This window comes from Sparus aurata, chromosome 14, assembly GCF_900880675.1.
Source record: "Sparus aurata chromosome 14, fSpaAur1.1, whole genome shotgun sequence".
Lineage (NCBI taxonomy): Eukaryota > Metazoa > Chordata > Actinopteri > Spariformes > Sparidae > Sparus > Sparus aurata.
In genome coordinates, this window is record NC_044200.1 from 1838051 (window position 1) to 1848069 (window position 10019).

The following is a 10019-nucleotide window of genomic DNA, read 5'->3' on the forward strand; positions in this document are numbered from 1 at the left end:
CCAAATAGTACTGTAATTACAAACCAAATCAGATATCCTAATACACATTTAGACACCATTTTACAAAATCTTAGTCTAATTAGGAATCACACACGATGCCATATCAGATCCAAAATAGCTACTTACACGCTATTCTACCCTCACTAACAAATATGCATTTAATGCTACCAACATCAGTCTATAGCTTAATTAGACAAATGTACTGCCATATTATATTTGGCATGGCCTTTATAACAATCGGATAAAACACACAGAATTCAGAAGAAAATACATTTATTTGAGCTTTATTTACCATAGTTTCACTTTCTTACAGAGTCATTTATTTATCATTAGAAGAAAACAGTACCTTAACTAAAGTCAAATCACATCGGTTCACATCTGGTACTTCTACGGTGGCCCTGAAGTGCAAAACACAACGGCAAATCAGAAAACACAAATGCAAATCAGAAAACACGAACGCAAATCAAAAAACACGAACGCAAATCAGAAAACACGAACGCAAATCAGAAAACACGAACGCAAATCAAAAACACGAACGCAAATCAGAAAACACGACCGCAAATCAGAAAAAACAACGACATATAACCAAACCGGAAGAGGTAGGTACCCTCGGGCGACAGCAATCGTCGCTGATTGGACTGGTCCGTCCTTTGAACCAGAAGGACACGGTTTTGATTTTTTTAAAATAAGAGCGCTACCAGTGACGACTTACGTGCTGCTATTAAAGAATATTTTGATGCAAGACATGGATATGATGATGTTTGATGTTTTATGATGTTTCACCTATTTCGGCCATAAGCGGTCATATGACCGCATCATTTCACGCAGTTTGCTTTCATTGTCTCTTGTCTCTAACTTTGTTAGCGGTTAAATACCCAATTGATTGACTCTGATTTGGTTTGTAATTACAGTATAATTTGGTATTATAGTGTCTAAGTATAGTAGCCTATATTTTAAGTAATAAGACTTTATATGCGGTTTCTGATTACAGCATAATTTGGGTAGGCTAAAAGGTGTCTCATTACAGTATAACTTTTCTTGTTTACTGTATAATAAAGATTACATTATTTCTAGTTGTCTAATTTGAGACAAAGTAGGGCTTGTTACGTCTTATTAGCGTAATGTTTTTGTCTAATTTCTTACAAAGTAGGGCTTGTAACACCTTATTAGTATATTATTTTGTCTTATTTCATAAAAAGTAAAGCTTTTTACGTGTTATTGGCATCTTGATTTTGTCTTATTTCATAAAAAGTACGGCTTTTTACCTATTATTGGTGTATTGTTTTTATATAATTTGATAAAACGTACGGCTTATTACGTCTTATTAACGTACTGTAAAATAAAATGCGACCTATTGTACAAAATGAACATTATAAACAGTGTGGCAGTGAATTGTTGTTCACAAATAATAAATATGGGTAATTGACAAAGTAACAAAACAAGTGTAAACTAAAAAAAATTAGAAATGAGTTATGTATAGTTGTGTTGCACAGTGCAGAGAGGTCTACTGGGATCAGTCCTGGTTGTAGAGTCTGACAGCAGCAGAAAGGAAAGACCTGCGATACCTCTCCTTCACACACTTGGGGTCTATCAGTCTATCGCTGAAGGAGCTGCCCAGTGCTGTGATAGTGACCTGCAGGAAGTGGGACTCCTTCACCAGCAGTGATGACAGCTTGTCCATCATCCTGCTGTCTTCCACCACCTGCACTGGGTCAAGAGGACATCCCAGGATGGAGCTGGCCTTTATGATTATCAAGTCTCCTCCTGCCCGAGATGCTGCTGCTCCAGCAGACTAAAAAATGACTGATACAACCACAGAGTCATAGAAAGAAGTCAAGAGTGCCCCCCTGCACTCCAAAGGACCAGATGTGGATAAAAGACCTGAAATTGAATCTTTGAGTCTTGCTGAATTTAATTGTGGGCCAATGTGAATAAAATGAACGTGAAATGGTGCAGATAAATCAATAAAAATAAGCAAATTAAATAAAGGGAATGTTGATCGTGAGGAACACTCGATAAAATTCTACTCTGCAAGTAGTACATTAAAACACTACAAGATAAAAGTAATGATAAAGATCAAATGGAAGCGAGAAATAGTAGCAAAGATGAAGTAATTAAACCAGAACACATTTTTGGCTGAAAGAAAATCTGATGATAAGTAAGGGGTAGAGCTGTGGCAAGACGCACAGCTGATTAATTTAAAGCTCACCGGAGTCTGCCTCATCTCATCCCGATCTTCAGTCATTATCATCCCACAACGAGCATCAGTGCTCCAGGAGTGTTTCATATACTACTCATGGCTTTATAATCCCTCTTAAAATATAGACACCGTAATGGGGCCAGAATCAATTATTTCTCACCTGATGTGCACATTCCAAAACACATTCATCAATCCAAAACTGAAGTCTCTCCTTTGAAATAAATACAGTGAAATAAACCTAAGCAATTATTGTCCTGCCTACGTACACCTAAGCAAACTGCGACTGTTCAACAAAGGTTCAGTAGGCTACGTGTGTTAGTGTTACACTGTAACTGTCAGGTTGCTTTGGGAGACACAGACAACCTATTTAGTTGTTTAGGTGTGTGTTGGTTTTCACTTATTCATAAAAATCTATACTGTTGTCCATACTGTATATACTGTATCTGTCTGTAAGCTGACACTGTAAGCTCTAAACTTCTTTGGAGAGCTACTTTGCAAAGAAAAAAGGAAAAGGCCCAATGACTAGACGGAAGAGGAGGGAGATGGACAACTGTATTCAAGTTGGCTGATAAAGTGGCTGAACTGCAGCTGCGGGTACGGCGAGTGGACAACTGCTGGAGACTGCAAATGAGGGTGGCCTTAAAGTATGTTAACTTAGTAAGTTACGGAGTAGAATGGTGAAAGAAACAGACTTCAGGTGTTAATGCACTTTGTTGTATAATTTTATTTACGCGTAATCAGGCCCGCCCCCTCCGTCATATTATGTCCTACATGAAACCGTTCCGTGGTGCAAAAAAGGTTGGGGGACCACTGATATAAAATTATATATCTATAGTCAGTCTGTACCGTAATTTTAAACAACTTTTGGTGCAGCGTCCCCATGTCAGGGTGGGTTAAAGGGAAGACTATGGATAAGGGAAGGTGGACCCAAATGCAGTTAAGCACGGGAGGCAAGGATATGGGGAAACAAAAGCGAGCTTTATTATATCAAAGCTGATGCCAAAAACCAAAAGCAGACAAAATGGGGGCAAGAGGCAAAGTAGCAACACAACAGCAAGACAAAGTAGCAAAATAAAACAGTTCAACACAGTGCAAAGAAAAAGGCAAAGTACAAATCAAACATGGAAAACTCAAAACCAAAACATACCATGAGGGAACTTGAAACCTGAGCAGGCGCAGATGTGGACAAGCATGGCCGTAACGGGCTGACAAGAACAATGACCAGACAAGGAGTGAAGGGAACAAGTCAAAGTGAAGTCGGGAGGGTGGAGGGGGTTCAGGAGGGCCAAGGTCCAAACAAACAGGAGGGTGGAGGCGAGGACTGGAACCCACTGGAGGCCGGGGACATGGGCTGGGGCCCCCTAGAGGCGGGGGACGTGGACTGGGACCCACTAGATGCCGGGGACGTGGACTGGGACCCACTAGAGGCCGAGGACGAAGCCGAATGCGTTCTGGAGGTCGGTGATGAAGACGAAGACGAAGACCTAGGCGTTCTGGAGGCCGGCGACGAAGACAAAGACCTAGTTGTTCTGGAGGCCGGCGACGAAGACGAAGACCTAGGCGTTCTGGAGGCCGGCGACGAAGACCTAGGCGCTCTGGAGGCCGGCGGCGAAGGCGTGGGCTGGGACCCACCGGAGGCCGGCGGCGAAGGCGTGGGCTGGGACCCACTGGAGGCCGATGGCGAAGGCGTGGGCTGGGACCCACTGGAGGCCGGCGGCGAAGACGAAGACGCTCTTGAGGCCGGATCGCTGGCTGGGAAAACCTCCTGGGTCTTGGCTGGACCACCAACAGAGGTTTGCAGGGAGCTGGTGGCCTGGGAGCTGATGAACGGTCGCTGGGACGTGGACTGGGACCCACTAGATGCCGGGGACGAAGCCGAAGGCGTTCTGGAGGTCGGCGATGAAGACGAAGACGAAGACCTAGGCGTTCTGGAGGCCGGCGACGAAGAAGAAGACCTAGGCGTTCTGGAGGCCGGCGACGAAGACGAAGACCTAGCCAACATAGGAGCTGGGAATCGAGCTGAGGCATGGGCTGGTAGCTGTGCTGTGGCTGAGGCGTGGTCTGTGGCCGCAGCTGAGGCATGGTCTGTGGCCGGAGCTGAGGCATGGTCTGATGCCAGAGCTGAGGCATGAGTTTTGGCTGGGGCCCCAGAGCCTGACTTCAGGGAGCCAGGATGTGGACGGGCTCGTCGCTTTCTCGGTGGAGCCTTGTAGGCCAGCCGGGTTCCACAAAAAGGGGACATTTTAGCTGAGGCATGGGCTGAGGCATGGGCTGGTAGCTTGGCTGTGGCTGAAGAAACCAAGGCCTTTCTGAGGTTAGCCAGCTCCGCTATAAAAAGTGCGACACATGGGATTTCCTTCAACCAAGGCCTAATAAACAGTTCTTCATCAAAACTTGCTATGGCTCTTAGCTTCTTCTCTGTGTCAGCCTCGCCACTGACAACCTCAAACAGTCTGTCCCCTAGCCTACAAAGCTGTAGGCTGTAGTCTGCTGGGTCCATTTTAGGTCTGGTCATTCTGTCAGGGTTGGGTTAAAAGGGAAGACTATGGATAAGGGAAGGTGGACCCAAATGCAGTTAAGCACGGGAGGCAAGGATACGGGGAAACAAAAGCAAGCTTTATTATATCAAAGCTGATGCCAAAAACCAAAAGCAGACAAAATGGGGGCAAGAGGCAAAGTAGCAACACAACAGCAAGACAAAGTAGCAAAATAAAACAGTTCAACATAGTGCAAAGAAAAAGGCAAAGTACAAATCAAACATGGAAAACTCAAAACCAAAACATACCATGAGGGAACTTGAAACCTGAGCAGGCGCAGACGTGGACAAGCATGGACGTAACAGGGGCTGACAAGAACAATGACCAGACAAGGAGTGAAGGGAACACAGAGACTAAATACACAGACACTGATGACAAGATGAGGAACAGGACCGACAGGTGAGATAACGAAGGGGAGGAGCACATGAGAACATGAAGGGAACAAAGCAATAGACAGAGGGAGCCAGAGGGAACATAGGAAAATACACAGGAGAACTTCAAGGACACGAGGGCATGGAAAAACAAAAGACACAAGACAAGATACAAAGACATGGAAATTAGACACAAGACAAAATCATGACAAGAACACAACAAACAGATCTACAGTCATGACACCCTATGCAGGACAAGAAAGTCCTGTGCAACCAAAAAAATGGAAAACACATTTTTAAAACAAATTCAATGTGGCACATTGTTATAAACAATCCTCATCACATGTAAGATCACATTTCCCTAAAGTTACCATGCCTTTGGTCATTAGGCGAGGGAACTCTTCAAGGATATGATCGATGGTCCAATTGTTGTCCCTAATGCACTTGGCCCTGTAGACTGCCGTGTCTTGCATGTAGGTCTCTACCTGGATGGGGGCTGATAATTGTTAACTATTCTTTAAGCTGTGATGCACGTTCGTCTGATATGTTACATTCTAAAATATGTAACTAAAATATGGATGTTTAATAATTACCTGGTATGACAGCCCTTGCAAGAGCGCCCTCATCTTTCGTTTGAGGCAGTGTCTGTGCCATGCTCCGCGACCTGCTGGTTGATCTCAGCCTCTTCCTGATGTTTCGCAACCTTTCCTCCAGGAATCCAGTGGCTGGCCGGTGGTTCCGTCCTGGGGTGTACCATATTTCCTGCCAAAAAAGCAAAATCTTTGATGAATAGAGATGAGGCACGTTTTGATTTTGACACCGTGGGCTACAGTTAGAACAGGGTTTGTCTGTACGTGTGTCTGTCCTCAGAGAAGAAGACAAATTATTGTTCCTGCTGCTTAGTGCATAACACTGGGCATCAAACAGCACGGAAGCGTTTCTGGGTGGAGTGAGCTGTATTGTGTCTGTTAACTGTTTTAACATTTAAGCTCAATGTATGCTTCTCCACACTCCGTTGCTAAAAAAAAAACCCAGCACACCTACAGAACATCACAGTTGTGACTTCCACCCAAATTTGGCCAAATTCAAAGGCCTCAAATTCCAGATTTTTTATCCAAGACTTTTTAAGGACCTGTGGGAACCCTGAACAAGGAGAAAAAAGAAATTGAGATCAAATGAGCAAAAAAAAAATTTGCAACCTATTAAAAAAACAGATTTTTTTTTCTTTTATTTAGACAGTGAAGTCACATGTAAGAACCCTAGTTAGTCCCCCCAGGAATCTGCAGAGAAAAAGTTTAAATTCCGCGGAGAGCAATTTTGATTCTGCGGAGAGCAATTCTTGCTTCCCCAGCTTGAACGTTAAAATTCCGCAGACATTTAAAAAAACATACTTTCTTTTAAAAAACATACAGGGAGTGGTCCTGTTCTGAGACTGGCGGGTCTGGGGACATAACCCACCAAGACCGGGCACCACACAAAGAGTGCTAAAAAAAAAAGGATAAATTGAGGCTATCATTCTGCCCGCTCACAATGTTGTTACGGCCGACTATTATAAAGTTGATGTGGGTGACAGACAAGTTAAGGAGGCCGTTAGGGCGAATCTGAAGGTGCATCTGTTTAAAATAAAGGTTTTGAGCACTGTAAAAGAAACTGCTTCGGTAAGTGACAATTCATTTCCGCCTGTCGTGGGTCATGGTTTTGGTCCAGGTTTATCTTTTGAGCAGCATAAAGAGTTGCTGGAGTTACACATGAAATGGGAGACAGAGAAGGAATTGTCTTTGGAGAAAATTAAGCAGGGAACTGAATTAGTAAGACTGGAGCTGCAGAAACAAAAGTTGCAGTTGGTTCGTGAGGGGAGAGCAATGTCTGATGTTTTGACTGATGGTCCCTTTGTGTCTGAGGGAAATCGGGTGAATTCTGCTGCTGTGAATGATTTGAGGGATTTGAAGCTTGTCCCTAAATTTAATGAGCGAGATCCAGAGATGTTTTTTCTAATGTTTGACCATCTGGCGGACGCTCGGGGGTGGTCTGAGGCCACGCGTACGTTATTATTGCAATATGTGATAACCGGCAGAGCGCAGGAAGCTTATTCGTCCTTGAGAAGCAGGGAGTGTATGAAGTATGCATCAGTAAAATCAGCTATACTGAAGGCGTTTGAGCTGGTCCCTGAGGCTTATCGCCAGAGTTTTAGGACTTGGAGGAAGGGTGAAAAGTCTCATATGGAGTTTTTACGGGACTTATCCACTTATTTTGATCGATGGTGTGTGGCCGCTGAGGTTGATGCATATGATGATCTGCGTGAGTTGGTTATACTGGAACAGTATAAGAGCTCAGTTTCGGAGTGTACGTGTTGACGCATGAGCGAGTTGGTCCTGCTGTTCGCGGTAGCGGGCACAGGGACAGTTCCTCAGTGGGCGGTGTGTGGTCTGGGTGCCCGGTAAGACCGGAGCAGCAAGGGAACGAACGCGGTGCTTTTGAATCTGACAAAGTGTCTAACTATTGTCATAAGCGGGGCCACTGGAGGCATGATTGCTGTCTTTTTTAAAATCTAGGTCGGAGCACACAGAGCCCAGTTTTACTCCCAAACCGGCAATGTGCATTGCGCCGGTCTTGACAGGGGGGTGAGGCGGGGTCACAGGGCTCCCTGTGATCAATGTTGTTTGTGTGTATTAATTTATCTCTGCTCTGTTCCTGGTGTGTGTGTGTGTGTGTGTGTGTGTTTGTATGTATATGGGGGGTTATATACATATGTATATATGTATGTATATATGTATGTATATATGTATATATATATATATATATATATATATATATATATATATATATATATATATATATATATATAAATATACATATATATATATACATATATACATATACATACATATATATACATATATATATATACATACATATATATATATATATATATATATATATATATATATATATATATATATATATATATATATACATACATACATACATATATATATATATATATATATATATATATATATATATATATATATATATATATATATATATATATATATATATATATATATACATACATGATAATGTTCGAAGTTATTATTATTATTATTATTTCACATAAACACATACAGTAAGTATAACGGTACTGTGCTAGGTATTCTTTTCGTTAGTTCTTTATTGCTTTAGCAATATTGTTGTGGTATTGTTGTTGTGGTATTCATGGCAATAAAGCAAATTTGAAATGTATTGAATTAATAAACCTTTAGATTCTTGATTCTTGCCTGTAGACTGATAAGTGCTGTGTGTACAAATGAGCAATACATCCATATTTCCTGAGATTTGTATTGTCAATGGGAATTTGAATTTAAATATCAGGCGATGTTTTCTTCATGGAAATTATTTTTCGGGCAAACAATTACAATAGAGAGGGATCCGTTGTGTGACAGTGGAGCGGAGGGTCAGCAGTTTATTTCAGAGTTGTGCGAGTGCGGCTGGAAGTGGGGATTCCAGCACCACGGTTACACCCCGCCTTTCCGAAACCCCGCTGTTCTGAACATAGACTTCAATTCATCGTAATGGCGGGGTTTACCTTTTTGTCAAAGACCCCGCTATTCAGAAAAGTCTATTGGGGAAACCCCTCCATTCCGAAACCCCCACCCTCCGAACGGACTCAATCAGAAAGGAAACGGAGGCTGCGCATTTATCCTTTTTTCCTTTGTGGGTTCAAACGGATCATGTGGCGGATTAACCGCAAAACAAGCCTACTTCATATTAATAATGACATAACGCTCATTATGCTTCAGCTGGACAAATGGCTACGTTGAATTGAAATTACTTTATCATGCTAAATATCCGAAATTGTATGAAAATTGCTCCAATGCGTTATACCGATCTTCGATGAAGTTTTATAACTAGGTTCCGGAACAAAGACCACGCCTCGAACTCATCTAATTTCCGCATGAAATATATTTAAACACACCCCATCCGTTCACTCCCTCTTTGACTGATTCTCTACATCGTCAGAACCGAAAGAAAAACAAGAAAGAAAGCAGTACCTTAAAACCATGGAGAACGAACTCTCACTGAACCCGTCAGACAGCGAATTGTTTGACGACATCCCAGAGTCCTCTCCATCACCGATCATCCCTCCTCGTCAGCCAGCCCGGACACGCTCTACCATCCACGTCGTCAGGCGCTCCCAGCCTCCGTCCACCGGCGGTTCCAGCACCATCCACCCGTCTCCCCCCCACCGCTCCAGGGGACGATCTCGCGCCCGGCGTCCGACCGACACTCCTTCCTCCAGCCGCTCCGGACGAAGCCTCCGCGACCCGGCGTCGCCTCGCCGTCTCGCCGATCGTCCCGCGGCTCCAAACATTTCGGAGTGGACGGTCGTTCGTCTCAAGCGCACCCTCACAGAGCGGAACATAACTTTCCACCGCACCGACAACAAGGCGAAGTTATTCCAACTTCTCACCAACTCCCAGCAGAGCAGCATTCCACACCGCAGAACTCCGCGGCCACTTCCGGGTTCACGGCCTCGCTCCCACCGCAGCGCCGATGACGTCATCACGCACCCGGCCCAACCTCACTCAACAGCCCTCCCAGAGGGCCAGGTCGTACTAAACCCACAGCCTGCATCTCTTGCTCCTAACTCTTCTTCTTCCTTACCTCACGCTTCACAAACAACCCGAGCACATGCATCCCTCCATCCCAGCATCCTTTCCTCTTCTCTTTTTCCTAACTTCCCTGTCCCTCCTGTTTCGGCTATGATACCCAGTCATACCGCCTCAGCCACACAGAGCGTGCCCACAACAACGGCTCAAGGCAACACCATCAGCCAAAACCCTTACTTTCCTCCCGTCTCCTATCCCAGCTCTTCTCTCATTCCTAACTTTCCTGTCCTACCTCCTCCGG

At 44.0% G+C, this 10019-nt stretch overlaps 1 long non-coding RNA gene across 1 annotated transcript; it reads right to left on the reverse strand.

The window, feature by feature from the left end:
• Positions 1–5519: 5519 nt before the first annotated feature.
• LOC115595728 (uncharacterized) lies at positions 5520–9296 on the reverse strand. The gene is made up of 3 exons (XR_003986770.1): positions 9161–9296; positions 5702–5870; positions 5520–5593 (listed from the first exon to the last, which is right to left on the reverse strand). It is a non-coding gene; the product is annotated as an uncharacterized LOC115595728 (long non-coding RNA).
• Positions 9297–10019: the final 723 nt, after the last annotated feature.